We start from the raw sequence: 16,911 nt of genomic DNA, 5'->3' as shown, positions 1-16,911 counted from the left end.
TCAGAGCTTTGTATTTGGATGTTGGGTAACATCTAGAATTTTCCTTTTCTAAGGAAAGCAAGCTATGTTTCATATCTGAAACAACAAATATTATCTAGATGACTGAAAAAACGTTTTCTAGCTGAGCCCTGTGATTTGTTTTGCTTAAAAGAGAACATGATGCATACAGAAGTAATTATATTTTATTTGCTTTGCTGTGAGAGTAAATTGTACTAGCATTTCCTTCATTTAAACCAATGTTGTCCTTTTAAAACCCTACAGTGAATTTGAATCTGATATTTTGCTGCTCTTTTCTATCCACAGATGGAGTACTCTCAGGAGGAGGAAGAGCATAATACCAGAGTCAAGTATCAGAGGGGTAGCCATGTTAGCCTGGATCTGCAAAAGCGAGGAGTCCTCTAGCACCTTATAGACTAACGGATGTTTTGGAGCATAAGCTTTCATGGGCAAAGACCCACTTTGTCAGATGCATTTGATGAAGTGGGTCTTTGCCCATGAAAGCTTATGCTCTAATACATCTTTTAGTCTATAAGGGTATGTCTACACTACCCCGCTAGATCGAACTAGCGGGGTAATGTAGGCATACCGCACTTGCAAATGAAGCCCGGGATTTGAATTTCCCGGGCTTCATTTGCATAAGCGGGGAGCCGCCATTTTTAAAACCCCGCTGGTTCGAACCCCGTTCAGCGCGGCTACATGGGGCACGAACTAGTTCGTGCCCCGTGTAGCCGCGCTGAACGGGGTTCGAACCAGCGGGGTTTTAAAAATGGCGGCTCCCCGCTTATGCAAATGAAGCCCGGGAAATTCAAATCCCGGGCTTCATTTGCAAGTGCGGTATGCCTACATTACCCTCCTAGTTCGAACTAGGAGGGTAGTGTAGACATACCCTTAGATGCTACAGGACTCCTTATCAGAGTCAAGATGCAACTCTGAGAGGATCTTTTTTGCCCATAGATTATAATGCTGATGTGAATGAATCCTCTACAGTCTTTTTATAATGTGTAGCATTCTTTCCTCTCATTGTTTGGTATTATTTCCCACCACCAATTATAGTTGCCAGAATGTAGTTGCCAGAATGAGCTTTGGTATATTTGAAAATGATGGGACAAAGCCTCAGGGTATAGTAGATCTATTGAGAGCACAGGTCAGCATATGGAGTATACAGGTGGCTTAAACCTTAAAAGCAAACTGGGTTACATCTTGAAGGCTCCTGTAATTAACATTCACTATAAATGGTTCCAAGAAGCATCCTAACAATGTCTCCTTTGTTCCAACCAGCTCTTTCAACCTCTCTCCCCAACCCCCATTACACTGGCATTAGAGGCAAGTAATATAAGAACTGATTCATTGATCCTAAACCTCTCCACCCTTATACTGATGTGATTCTCAGTTAAAAAAAAAAAGTGTTAAAGCCAAATTATACAGGCAGAGCCATACGGAGAAGCCATGCAATACTGACGGGTGAAATCCTGGCCTAATTACAATTAAACAGGGCTTTTTTGACAAAAAGGCAGTTTAGATGGAGCATTTTCAACATAAAGGCCCCGTTTTGAAAAATGAGGAGTACAGGCTCTTTCGAAACAGGGCATTTCTGTCGAAAATGCCCCCTCTAAACTGCTGGGTTTTTTTCAGAAAAGCCCCATTTTGAAAAAAAGTGGCGGCTGCCATTATGCAAATGAAGCATGCGAAATTCAAATCCCAGCTTCATTTGCAATATTGACGTTCCTAATTTACATCCCTTTATCAAAAAAGGGATGTAGTCTAGATGTAGCCCTAGAATCTACACGTTCAATTGATGACACTATATATACTGTGATATAATTTAAATAAAATATTCTAAGAAAATATTATTTTATGCTATAAGTAATAATCACCTAACACCTAACTTACACTTTTTGTCAATCTAAAGAAATGGGTTGTGCTCGAAAAAGCTCATGGTACTTTCTATATTTTTTGTTAGTCTCCAACATGCTACCGAATCACTCATTGCTTTTTAAGGGTTTTTTCTTTCTTTCTTACACTGTGGTTATAAGTGTTCTATTTCAAATAATACTTTTTTCCTGCAGATTTTCTGGTGGCATTTTGTTTCTTCTGACTGGATTTTTAAAGTCAATGAATGTTTGATGCCACAGTCCTGTTTGACCCTATGAAAACACCAGCAACTATTTTCAGTCATGGGTACCACCCATAGCTATGTCTAGACTGACATGATTTTCTGCAAATGTTTTTAATGGAAAAGTTTTCCGTTAAAAGCATTTGCAGAAAAGAGCGTCTAGATTGGCATGGACGCTTTTCCGCAAAAGCACTTTTTGCGGAAAAGCGTCTGTGCCAATCTAGATGCGCTTTTGCGCAAAAAAGCCCCGATCGCCATTTTCACGATCGGGGCTTTTTTGTGCAAAACAAATCTGAGCTGTCTACACTGGCCTTTTTGCGCAAAAGTTTTGCCAGTCTAGACACAGCCCAAAAGTATGGAAATGCAGGAAAATGTAATGCAGCATTTAAACTTCTGAATAGAATACTTATGGTGCAGTCTTGTAGTGTTTACATGGGCAACACTTCCACTGATTCCAATAATTTTCCTTTACTTTCTTTAAAAATATATATATTCCAGTTAGCGGTGAATATTTGTCCTAATTCTTATTTAAGCCAAAGTGTTTCATTCACATCTGCAACAATATAACATGTTCATAGTTCCTGCTTAACTTCTAATTTGAAATGTATCAAATTTATATGTAAAGTTTACTGCTCACATATTTTTCCTATTAAAAAAGAAACTAGCAGAAGGCAACTGACACCTGTACATTTGCCAACATGGTTTAATAGATATGGGGAAAAATACAATACCATTTGAAATTTCAAAGATCATTAGTAAAAACTGTGTGGCAATCACAAGTTATAGATGTAATTATTTTATTTTATTTTTTTTGCTGAATGGTATTGTTGTTAGTCAACAACAAAACTAATGGTAGAAGACATAAACTGAATTATGACAAATAGCATTTGATACTGAAAATGAACTTGGCTTACAACAATGTGTGCCCTTCATCATCCCAATAACTTTTCTTTGATGTTGTATCTCTTGATTACTCTTCCCGAGTCTTGTTTTCTTAGGCCTCAGTCCCACCACTGACTCCATATGGGTGAACTCCTGCACTTGTATGGATCCCCACTGACTTGACTGGGTCTTTGCATGGAATTCCTGCAGCTCCCATTGCCCCGGAAGGCGAACCACAGACAGAGGGAGTTGCAAGCATTTGTGCCCACAGACACACATATAAACCAAATGTCTTGTGGGCCCATTCGTGGCTAACCCTTACAAGCCATGGCCCAAAATATGAAAATACCTACTCCATGGTATGTTCAGATGGAGTCTATTGCAGGACTGGGAACTGAGTCAGTATAAATTGTTTGAAATTTAGATGTTGTCATTGTGTATGCCTGGAGACCACCTAGCTCATGGTGGACACTGCCAGACTGCAAATAACAATACTACTGTATGGGGGCAAAGGAACTAACACAGACCACTAAAACTGAACTAATCTTTTTTGGTCCTCATGAAGTTTGGTGTTTTTTATAACAATGGTAGTTAAAAGAATTCCATATTTGAACTGCACTTTTCTATTTATAGTGCCTAGGTTTCTTATTTGAGGTCTAAATCAGGAAATAAAACATCCAGCTGTAAGACTGTTATTTTTTTTTCCTGCAGACTTTGCTGGTGAAAATGCTGCATGACTTTTTTTTTGCTGAAACTGGCCTTGTGTTTTTAGCTGATTTTCTTAATTTCATACAAGTCTACTGTTTTGTTAGTTTGTGACAAATGAGTTGGAAAAAATGCTGAGATTCTTTTTTTGGTTTTCAAAAGCATCACATTGTTCTCTATGCTTTAATATAGATATATAGTATAGCATCTATTTTTGCTTCAAATCACTGTTATAAAACATTTGTTTTGATAAAGACAATTAACAGTTCACCTTTAAAAAAAACACATTTTATAGCTACTGCAGAAAAAAAGAAACCACTAATCTCTCTCTCAATCTCTCTCTCTCTCTCTCTCTTTCTCTGTGTCTCTAATGGAGATAGATAGATAGATAGATAGATAGATAGATAGATAGATAGATAGATAGATAGATAGATAGATAGATAGATAGATATGCCTAATTTATATTTAGAAATAATATTTAATTCTCCTTTCTGCAATAGATCCAAGTGATCATAAGTTTATGGAGATTTCATATTGTGTTTATTATTATATAACATCATGTTGACCTATATAATGTTGATCAAACAACTTTTCAAAATAATGTATTGGCCATATCTTTTGTGGAAAAATGCAATCTTGATTTTAAAATTGTCAGTAATAGAGGATCCATCACAACCCACATAAATTGTTCCAAGCGTTAATTACTCTCACTGTTGAAAGTTTGTGCATCATTTCCAGCTTGAACTTGTCTAGCTTCTGCTGCTTGCTAAACTGACACAAACAAAGAGTAATATTTTTAATATGGCTAAATGTAAAGATATACATCTAGGAATCTAATGTGGGTCATATATTGGGGGATTCTGTGTTGAGAAACTGTGAATTTGAAAAAAAAAAGATGTAGGGGTTGTGCTGGATAATCAGCTGAACTCCTGTGTGAGGCTATGGCCAAATGAGCTAATGCCATCCAGGGATTCATAAAAAGACAAATCTCTGGTAGGAGCAGAGAGGTTATTTTACTTCTTTACTTGGCATTTGTGTCACTGCAGCTGGGACTCTGCCACTATGTCCAATTCTGGTGCCTACAATGCAAGAAGGATGTTGATAAATTGGAGAGGGTTCAGAATAGAGCCAAAGCAATGATTAAAGGATTCAGAAACATGGCTTATAGCAATAGACTTAAGGGCTACGTCTACACTGGCCCCTTCTCCGGAAGAGGCATGCTAATTTAGAACTTTGGAATAGGGAAATCCGCGGGGGATTTAAATATCCCCCGTGGGATTTAAATAAACATGGCCGCCGCTTTTTTTCCGGCTTGGGGAAAAGCCGGAAAAAAGCGTCTAGACTGGTGTGATCCTCCGGAATAAAGCCCTTTCCGGAATAAAGCCCTTGCAAGTAGGAATAAGAGATCCTCCGGATCCTCCGAAAGTAAGGAGTGTAGACGTAGCCAAGGAGAACAGAAGTTGGGTTTGTGTTTACATGCTTAGTTTAGGAATTAATCTAGAGACATTGTGGGGGAGAAGGTCTGAGAGAAGCCATGGTAGAAAAAGTAATAGAATGGAGTAGTCTCTGGTTGTTGTTTATAGGAAACCTGGCCTAGAACCCAGAATAGAGGGAAGTATTTGGCGTCTCTACTATCCATGGGTAAAGTGGCATGAGGAAGATTATTGATCTAGAAAGGGGAAAAAATAAAAAGGAAGAGTACTGCGCCAGAACACACTGACACCTTATTTGCTGAACTGCAATTCTAATTCTAGGAAGCATCAAAACAGTTAATGCAGATTCAGGCAGTCCTCCTACTGATATAGTAGAGGCATTGGGAGACCCAGTTGCATGTCTGGTAGCAAATGGGAAGACTGGAAGAACAGGAATGGATTTTGCAGAAAAACCATCAGAGCTCATAGTCATGAGGTGAAAAAACAGTATTCAGGAGCCAGGAGGCCAGGAGTATTGCCAGTGGTATGCTATGTCTGTGGGCAAGAGATGCACTTGAGAAGGATTTACTTCTTTATGAGCTCTGTCAAACAAGTCAGTTAACAAGAGCAGAGAAGGAGGAAAAACTGCGGGTGTGTGGCCTACTGCCAACACTGGTTGAAGATTATTTGTTTTTGGCTCCGAGAAATTGGCCATATAAAAAGGCACTGCAAAAAAGGGTGTGCAAAAAGAAGTGTGCTATCCCAAGGAATGCGGAAAGAAAAGACGGAATATATCATGAATATACATAAGTAGACAAAGTGTTGGTAACAGAGATGTAAGAGGCCCTTACAGCCACTCAACTGCTAGGCGAAGCTCTGGAAGGAACTAGAAGGAAGGATGACTTTCCCTGAGGCAAACAGATAAATAGAGGGATGAATACTAAGGCTACAAAGCCAGTGGTGCACAGTCAACCCTGATACAAAGTATGATGGGGAAGGAAATGGGAGAAGTTAGTGCCTTTAGTACAGGCCTTGCAAGCAGTTTTCCATGAACACTGGGTATGTGGGAAAAATGAGACTGGGGCACTTCAAATGAGAAGGTTGAGCTGCTCATTGGTATGAGTGAGATTTCTTGTGAACCCTGGTCCAGCAACTGCAAGAAATTCTTGAGGGACAGGGTACCCTGTACGGGTTAATACTGTCCTGAGAAACCAATTGACATACCACACTGCCCCTGACAGTAGATGAGGCTTAAATGAGAATGAAGCCCAGATGGTAAGGGACTGAGGGGACTATAAAGAGAGGAGGTTGAGAGCAGAAGGGGGCTGCAATTAGAAAGTAAGGAGTTCAGGGACAAGCGAGATAGGATAAGCCCTGGATTCCATGCCTGAGTAGAGATGGCTGTCAAGCAACCAGGGGAAGAAGAAACATAGAGTAGCCACATTGGTGGAACAGACTCTGGGACTGTGTTTAGACTGCATCCCTTTTTCATAGACATATTGCAATTGCAAATGAAGCGGGGATTAAAATCTCCCACGCTTCATTAGCATAAAAATGGCTGCCACTTTTTTCCGGTTCGGAGCTTTGCTGGAAAAAAGCATCAGTCTAGACGCAGATCTTTCAGAAAATAAAGCATTTTCCGAAAGATCCCTTATCCCTCATCTTAAAATGTTAATCTTAAAATGAGAGATAAGGGATCTTTTGGAAAAGGCTTTATTTTGAATGACTGAAGTTACATTTATGTTTATATGTTAAGTTTGGGAGCTTGTTAGGGAATCTCAAGGAACAGTCCACAGTGTCCTAGCTCTGACAGAATGGTTAATGTAGAGAATGGAAGTGACATCTATGTTGGAAATAATTCATATTCACAATTAAATACCAATTAAATATCTGCTAAATAGGTATTTTATGCAACATGCCTCTGGAACAGGAAAAAGAAAGTATAAGACTTGTGGGGATGAAGTCCTGAAAAAGACTAATGTAGGCAGAAGTCTGAGATTCAGGAGTGAGGAATTGAACTGAGGAGACGCTGGTCCTGGCTACAGGGTTTTTGGACTGGATTGTAATGAAGTACAGGCAGTCCCCGGGTTACGTACAAGATAGGGACTGTAGGTTTGTTCTTAAGTTGAATCTGGATGTAAGTCAGAACTGGCGTCAGCCGCTGCTGAAACTGATCAGTTTCAACCGCAGCTGAATCTGGATGCCAGTTCTGACTTACATACAGATTCAACTTAAGAAACCCAGGCGTCCCCAAGTCAGCTGCTGCTGAAACTGATCAGCGGCTGATTCCAGGAAGCCTGGGGCAGAGCAACTCTGCCTGGCGCTTCCTGTAGTCAGCCGCTGGTCAGTTTCAGCAGCGGCTGACTTGGGGACGCCTGAGGCAGAGCAGCTCCTCGGCTCAACTGGAGCAACCCAGCTGCTCTGCCCCAGGCGTCTTGATTCAGCCACTGCTGAAATTGACCAGCAGCGGCTGAATCAGGACGCCTGGGGCAGAGCAGCTGGGGTGCTGCCGGGTTGGTCCGGAGCGACGCTGCGGGACCAACCCAGCAGCCCCCAGCTGCTCTACGCCAGGGGTAGGCAAGAAAAGCCTGGTCTGCTGGGGGGGCACTAGCTGCACCCCCTCCCAGCAGACCAGGGGGACAGGAGCAAAGCCTTGGAGCACGCCCGCAGCGGGACAGCCCGGGCGCACCCGGGCTGTCCCGCTGTGTGCGTGCTCCTTGGCTTTGCTCCTGTCCCCCTGGTCTGCTGGGGGGGTCCAGCAAAGTCGCTGGACTCCCCCAGCAGACCAGGGACACCAGAGCAAAGCCGCCACCTGGGCGGCTTTGCTCGTTTGCCCGGGAGCAAAGCCGCCTAGGCGGCGGCTTTGCTCGGGTGTCCCTGGTCTGCTGGGGGGGGGGGCCAGTGGCTTTGCTGGACCCTCCCCCCCCAGCAGACCAGGGGGACAGGAGCAAAGCTGCCCAGGCGGAGGGAGTCCCGCTGCCTGGACGGCTTTACTCCGGGGCAAACGAGCAAAGCCGCCCAGGCAACGGGACTCCCCCCACCTGAGCGGCTTTGCTCGGGTGTCCCTGGTCTGCTGGGGGGGGGGTCCATCGGCTTTCTGCTGCCCGTGAGCTCCGGGGCGAGAAAAGCCCCGATCTTAAGTGCGGATCCAACATAAGTCGGATCCGCGTAAGTCGGGGACTGCCTGTAGTGCCCAAATGAACATGGCCATAGATATAGTGCTGTAGGGTCAGAAAAGAGGACAAGGATAATGGAGATTCCTGAGAACAGTGAAAAATTATTATGAGATCCAGTGTCGAGGCTATAGACCTGGTACAAGGTCTTTTATTTTGGTTTGTTGGACTCTTTTCCCCAGAAGACATGGTCCTCTGGTTCAGGATTAAGAAGCGGGAAGAATACACCTCACAGCACTATATGGAATGCAGTAATTGTAGTCCAGGCATATCCAATTGAGTGCCCTATGCTTATTTAGTTCCTCATGTGGAGTGAATGGATAGGGAGGGGAAAGGAATGGTCTGAGATTTGGCTCCAGGCCCACTCCTTATTGCCAGCCAGGCTGAGCCAACATTAGTATATTGTACAGGTTAGAATCAAATGACTATCCCCTCCACCACCACCCCCCAGAGTACACAAAAAAGCTGGGGGAAGAACTGTGACTCAGAGGAGTATCTCTGAATCATACCAGTTAGGCTGCTCCTGGGATGGTGTACTTTATATACCACTCCTTTCTCAGGCTGGTAACAACAGTCACAGTATAACCCTAATTGCTTACTTAGTCATGAACCTTTGAAAAATCTGAAATATATGAAAGCACCTAATTTTAAAATATATTTTGTACATGTTACTTTACTCATATAAATATGTGTTTCTTTTTAATAACCCCAATGCAATGAAAAATTCCCCATTTAATGTAAATTTGAGATATTGATTTCAAGATCCTTGCGTCATTGACTGTACACAGTTCCCTTCCCCCACCATTGAGAATGTTAATTCAATAATTATTTTAAAGAGGAATTAGTCTATCAGTTCAGTGGACCACATCATAAATCCATTGCATTTAACTCAGCAAACCAGCAGCTCCAGTTCAGAAGCACATAGCTGAATTAGCATGGAGTTTGAATTACGTCGGCCCAAAATGAAATGGTCTCTTAAATCATGGTTAATGACACTTAGTGACAATGAAAGAAAGGCTAGTTATCTCTCACAGCAACTGGTCTGTGGTTAATACAAAGATACAATATACGTTAATCATTCTTTAACCCTCACAAATACCAACCATTCTTAGTGATCAAATAAAACCACAGAGACTTTATGTGCAAATACTAATGATACAGCAGAAAAAGTGAAAAAAGGGATTTTAGAAATAGCCAGGTGTTATATTGATATATTAGAATTTGTTTCAATATCCATTTTCACCTGCAATAGGATACAGTGATGTGGAAGCATAACACTGGGATGGGTGTAATCCTTCTTGAAGAAATCCAGGAGGGTTACACCAACTATTATGCATGAAGGTGCCATGAACAAACTGTATCTAGGAGAAGGGAAACTCTTATTTCAAACTGGGACATGGAGTGTTTGATTTGCTGCTTTAGGCAACTCTGTCTAGGGGTGTGTCTAGACTACCGAGTTTTGTCGACAAAAGTGGTCTTTTGTCGACAAAACTATACCTGCGTCTACACTACCGCTGAGTTCTGTCGACATAACATTGATGGAACTCAGCAGTTTTGTCGACGCTGGTAAACCTCATTTTACGAGGCATAACGCCTTTTGTCGACAGAGCTCTGTTGACAGAAGGTGTTATTGCATCTAGGGTTGTGTCTAGACTACAGGGTTTTGTCGACAAAGCAGATTGCTTTGTCGACAGAACTGAATGTAGTCTAGACGCTCTTTGTCGACAGAAGCTTTATCGACAGTATCTGTCGACAAAACTTCTGTCGACAAAAGCCTGTAGTCTAGATGTACCCTAGGAGAAGGAAAACTCTGATTAGAAATAAAAGCAATCCAACTTGTTAACGATGGAAGATAAGGGGTCTAGAGAGGAACATATGTCTAGACACATATTCCCAGGCACATATTCCTAGCAGGACCATAGGCATGGTATTCCTATGAGCTGAATGGGGTGGATTATCTCAGCATATATTGCATCTTTGCATTAACCACAGACCAGTTGCTGTGAGAGAGAACTTGCCACTAAATGTCATTAACCATGATTTAAGAGTCTATTTTCTATTACACTGGGGTAATTCAAACAATTACATCTGAAAATTACTTGCTACAGAAACAGTACAGCAAGCTACACTTATTTAAATGGATTTTCACCCAGGCTTATCAAGACTATCAAATGGAAATTGTCATGGATTATTGCCTGTATTTGGTTCCTCACAGATCATGATTAAATACCTGTTGTGAGCTGGAATGTTAGAACTCTGTGAGCTCCACACCAGACTGAGCTTATATCAGAGAAGATAAGGAAGTTGCAAGTTTCCCTTGCTGCCATACAGGAGACACATATTCTGGGTAGAGAAGAGTTCTCAGTTGGAAAATAAATTTCATTGTGTTTTGGACATTCAAGAGACCAACTGAAGAACAGAGATGGGGTTACTATAATAGTAGATAACAGAACAATTACTTCAGTGATCAGCTGGAAACCTGTGATTGAGAAGACTGTCATAGTAGGGTGGCTACTGCCTACAGTAGACCATGTATAATTGTGATGTATTCATAGAAGCAGCAGAAGAGAAGGATGGATTTTATCAACAGTTGGAAAACTTTGTACATAAGATTCTTCAAAAGGATATAATGTTGATAATGCAAGGCATGAATGCAGAGGTTGGTAAAGAACATGGTATGAAAATTAATAGTGTTGGACCATACAACACTGTGCTGGCAAACAATAGTGAGGAAAGGTTGAGAAATTTCTGTGGGAGGTGTAATCTGATTATTGCCTCTATTTGGTTCATCGTAGAAACATGAACAATGTTACATGAAATTCATCAGATGATAAAAAAAAACCAAGATCAACCAGTTTATTATAGGCACAAAAGGTCACTATTGACATTAGTGTATATACTAATTGCAAGTGTGTAAGAACTACTAATGGGAAAGATTATGATAGTGTGCCCTTGTAGCCAAGAAGGCTAATGGCATATTAGGTTGCATTAAGAGGAGCATTGCTAGCAGATCCAGAGATGTCATCATTCCCCTTTATTTGGCTTTGGTGAGGCCACATCTGGAGTATTGTGTCCAGTTCTGGGCCCCCCACTACAAAAGGGATGTGGACGCATTGTAGAGGGTCCAGCGGAGGGCAACCAAAATGATTACGGGGCTGGAGCATATGACTTATGAGGAGAGGCTGAGGGACTTAGGTCTGTTTAGTCTGCAGAAGCGAAGAGTGAGGGGGATTTGATAGCAGCCTTCAACTTCCTGAAGGGAGGTTCCAAAGAGGATGGAGAGAGGCTGTTCTCAGTAGTGACAGATGGCAGAACAAGGAGCAATGTTCTCAAGTTGTGGTGGGAGAGGTCCAGGTTGGATATTAGGAAAAACTATTTCACTAGGAGGGTGGTGAAGCACTGGAATGGGTTACCTAGGGAAGTAGTGGAGTCTCCATCCCTAGAGGTGTTTAAGTCTCGGCTTGACAAAGCCCTGCCGGGTTGATTTAGTTGGAATTGGTCCTGCCTAGAGCAGGGGGCTGGACTTAATGACCTTCTGAGGTCTCTTCCAGTTCTATGATTCTATGATTCTATGAAAAGGATGGCTGCAGGTAAAGCTAGATTTAATCTTGATAAATTAAATAATAGCTTTGTGATTGAGGTGATGCTTAGATGACAATTCAGGCCATTAATTTACAATGATGAAGAACTCTCTCAGCAGAATGAATTGGAAATATTCAAGAGAATAATATAAAATACAGTGGAGGAAGTAATTACAAAGGGTAAGAAAACAAGGAAAATCTGGTCTGGACAAACAACAAAACAAGATCATTAGAAAAACAGAGTATACAAACGAAGACTGCTGGGAAAACTGAAGGAGTAAAAGTGTTGTGAAAAGTGTTGTAGAAATCACAAATAAATTAGACAAAGAAAAGTTTTGGAAAGAAGCAGCTCAACAGCTAGAGGAAACATCCAGAAAAGAAAATATGGAAACAATATACACAAAGATTAAGTTGTATGGAAACACAAGTGTTAAGAAAGGCTTCTAGTGAACTGGCAACAAATGCCAAAGAGATGCTACAAGAGTGAAAAGAGCATTTTGACAAAGTGTTAACTCTTATCGTTCACCCAGATGCAAGCATTCTAGATGTTCAAGATGATCAGGGCTACTTTCAAGGCATAATTGGTATCAGCATTGAACCACCATAAAAAAAAACAATACGGAGTTCAATGCATATCTAAATTATACTAAAACATAGGTGAAACAGACAAGTTTCCAATAATGAATTTGATAGTGCTCAGATAATTATTAAAACTTTGGCAAGGTTTGGCACCTGGTTTGCCATCATCACTTTTCTATAATTATTGAAACTTTCATGATCTCTTTTCCTGAAGACTGGTAAAAATATTGCCTTTCGTCATCTGATACATCATTTCCTCCATTACCTTCCTACGCTCTGGTCTATACTACAGAAGAAGATTGAATTAAAATATGCAACTCCAGCTATGTTAATTACGTAGCTGGAGTTGATGTATTTTAAATTGTGTTTCCGCGCCATCCACAGAGCAGGAAGGAGGAGTACTGGAACCTGGCCAGAGCTGCCCTCAATGTTCAATTTACAGCTCTATACTAGACCTGCTGAATTGAATGCCCAAAGATTGACCTCTGGAGCACTGATCTTCCTCAAAATGTAGACCTACATGCAGTCCTATATGGTTTTTTTCCTAATTCTTTGGTAACACATATCCTACCAACTTCTAGCAGCTCACTTCTTCTAGATACACCTATTTCTGAAAATTTGTCATGTTTAAATCCTTAATTTCTCTATTGCTCCCTCTTCCAAGTGGACAGTCACTTATCCCCGATTGCATTTAATGTTTAGATTTTATGAAAGGCTTGTAAGTTTCTGCATGTATTAATCATACTTCTAATATCTTTGTCTCTTTGTCACATGCTTCTTTTTTTTTTTACTTTATAACTATAAAAAATGTTTCCTCTGAAACTGTGAAGCTATCAGAAAGAAAGTCTCCTGCCCCTCAAGATGGTCTAGCAAAACTAAATGGGACATTGTGGGACATTACAGTATAAAGGCTTTGTTGCACCTTCATGCCCATGAAAAGGCTGGTGTAAAAGAGCTCATCGTTTCAGCTTGAATCTGGAGGAAGGAAATAAAAACAGTTGACTTGAAAATGTTTAATCTCTTTTGCTGTTTGGACTCTCCTAAGCCAGAGATACAACAGAGATGCAAAGATCCCCAGTGTAAACCTAGATTAGCCCTAAAAGACATTCTGAACTGACAAATTACTACAACTCTGTCACTTGGGAAACACAGACTGAAACTTATTTGTATATATGTTTGCCTGCTTTAATTTGTAAATAACTCTTTCATTTCTTTTCTTCTGATTTAATAAATCCTTAGCTACTTTTCTGTAGGATTGGATACAAGTGTGAGATCTAAGATACCAATTGGGGGTAAGTGACTGTCCCCTTCGAATAGGGAGCACCTACATTTTGGTATGAGTTTTGGTGAAAATAGCAACTGAGCACAGCTTGTCTGGAGGGCAAGATGGGCTGGAATGCTCAAAGGACTGTCTATTACTCTATGCTAATACAATTTTAGTACGTCAGGAGTTCAGACTTGTTATTGGGTCCGTGAAATTTTTAATGATATGACATACAACCAGTTTTGGGTCTCTACCTTGCTTCTTGACAGTTTACCTAGAGGATGGCACTCAAAGGCATGAACCACTCCAGTCAGAAGACAAGATATAGACACTTATCAGGAAAATCATGATGAAACTAAGGTCATGTCTATAATGCAATAAAAAGAAATCCCCATGGAACAGAGTCTCAGAGCTTGATTCAGTTAACTTGGGCTTGTGGGGCTCAGATTATAGTGCTGGTAGGAGGGCCATTAAAGGGTTTGAGTTTCCAGCACTATAATCTGATGTGTGATTATGGCAGACTATAGTTTTCTAGATACAGACTGGAGAACAAATGCTACTAATGATGATAAGGCCCAGTTATTCCTGGATATGATAGTGTACTGATGTCTTCACCAAATAGTCTCAGAACCAATAAGAGATGAGGTCATTTTAAATTTAGTATTGGTAAGTACTAAGGACCTCATAAATCAAATGGTTGTAAAGTACAACCTTGGAAAATGGAAGAATAAACAAAAAGAGCATATGCTTAATGCTTTCCAGGATGAGGATGTTTGGGTCTGATATCTTGTAATCTATGGAACTTTGGAGTATGAAGAAAGATGTCAAAGCGTGGCTTTCTTTTTAGATCTATAGATTTTTAATACTATCTTATATCAATACCACAGTCAGAGCCAAAACTAACTATCTGCCATACATAGGTTTAAGATAACTCACATTGAAATTGAAGAGAGTCCTTCCACAGCCTTTAATAGGCCCAGGATCCATCTGTATTTCCCTTACAAAATAATAGAGCCACCTCCCACACCAAAAAATAAAACAAATCTAAAGCTTGTATTAATGAGGACACTCAAAAGTAGTTCCATTTATTTTGCTATTATGATTAAGTGTTGACTATTGTGACTAAGGGTTACACAATCTAAGCCTATATTAGATAATGGTCCCAACCCTGAATATATTATGATACAACTTAAAGGACTGAAATTCTCAAGTCACTTAAATGTTCAAGTTTTCCCTTGATACTAACTTCCATTAATCTAAAACTGAATACATTTGCACCTCAGAAGAAGAGGAGACCATAATGTATTGGTACACAATCCTTGAAAAAATGTTAAGCCTTATTCAATATATCACATTATCATTCTGCATCTTATATAATGAAAGGAGAAGTCTCTTACCAGCTATCCCAAAGAGGAATACACCTTATAATTATAGATCAGTGGGATAATATGTGATAATTGAGTGATGGCCTATTTACTTTAAAAAAGCATGTTAATATTGTGTTTCTGTTTGTTACACAAACATCATTGTAAAAATCTTCTCATGACCTTAACAGACTCCACTTCACCGGTAGCTGAGTTTTATTTTCTCAGGGTAGGCAACACTGAAATAAAAAGGGGACATACCAGGAAATGAGGTTTTTTTTTTTTTTTTTTTTTTTTTTTACTGAAAGCATCCAATAACACTACAAAATGTTGGAGAAAATATTAATTTGTATTAATATTTTCTAAAGGCTGGTAAAGTTTTTTCCCCGATAACATTTTCTAAGTGTATGTGAACACCTTGCACAGACTTTATTCCCTTTAAGATAAGAATTTGTTTTTTAAAAAGCGATTTAAAAGTTGCATGTATAAAAATGCACATGAATTCATTTTCATGATGCTGAAACTACAGTGAAAGCATAAAGAGACAGATTTAAATTCATAGTTCAACATCACCCTCTCCTGGTTGATATTATGAACTGAAGAATCAGCAAAATATATGTATTTATTGAAATTATATACTGGGTTCTAACAAGAAAAAGTCTGCAAGTCATTTTGTATAGCTAGTTACTATATTTTACAATTAAAAATTGTTAAAAAAATCCTTTTACTTTGTCATAACCAATGTGTTATATTCTTATTGCTTGAGAAATTGTATTCCTGAATATTATTTCTGCTGGCAAATTACAACTTGCTATCATATAAACTCATTTTACATTTAAGATCCATTTGATTGAAAGATTTAGTATAAAGTTGACTACCCTTTTGACATTCAGACAACAAAACCTCAACAATGATGTCCTGTAATATTTTAACATTTATCTCACAAAACGTTTATTTTTTCCCGTTGGCCTGATAAATCCTCTATAAGAAGAGGTTATTATGAGAATGATACTCTCATAGAAAAAAAAGAGAGGCAATTAAGTATTCATTGTTCACCTTTCTAGAAAAAAGAAGAGAAAAATGTCTTTTGGTGTGTTGAATATTTATTTTAAGGGCATACACTCTGTGTAAGATGTTTACATGTGCATCGTTGCATTTATTTATTTTAAAATATTTATTTTAAAGGTCATACATTCTATGTAAGATGTTCACATATGTTTCTTTGCATTTAACTATTTCTAGCTTCATTACACCCTAAAACCGACTGTGGCCGTTGGCAATATTGCAATATAAATCACAGTAATAATAAAATAAGAACTTCAGTTATAATAATCTGAGTGCCATCAAAATAAAAGCAGTAAAATCTCTGATGTCACTGAAGAGGTTCGCTAAGGGCCATTTGAAATCTGTTTCTGTTAGCATCCTTACTTAAAAATTATTCAAAAAATAATAATTGTGGGAAAGGGAAAATTAAAAATAGATGACCTCTGGAGTGAAAACAAGGATGAAAGTATTTTCATGCTTCTTCGAAGCTTGACATCAGCCAAGTGACAACATCTCAGCTGAATTATAGCCTTATATTTGCTCCAGGGACAGCTGTTATCCTCTCTGTGGCTCTCAATAAAAAAAATCCTTTTTCAGAAAATGAATAACAAATTATATTTAGAATCATCAACAAATGAATGTCTAATACAGTGTGGAATTGCTGATATATTGGTTCTGTTGAAACCAATGTGAGCTTTTCATTCACTTCAATGGGATTGGGAGTTCACTTGTGATATACATTTCCACATGTGTTTTTACCTCTTTGTCATAGCTGAGATGTATTCTCATTTTGA

This window comes from Pelodiscus sinensis, chromosome 1, assembly GCF_052426305.1.
Source record: "Pelodiscus sinensis isolate ZL-2025 chromosome 1, ASM5242630v1, whole genome shotgun sequence".
NCBI lineage: Eukaryota > Metazoa > Chordata > Testudines > Trionychidae > Pelodiscus > Pelodiscus sinensis.
Note: the sequence above shows the minus strand (reverse complement) of the source record.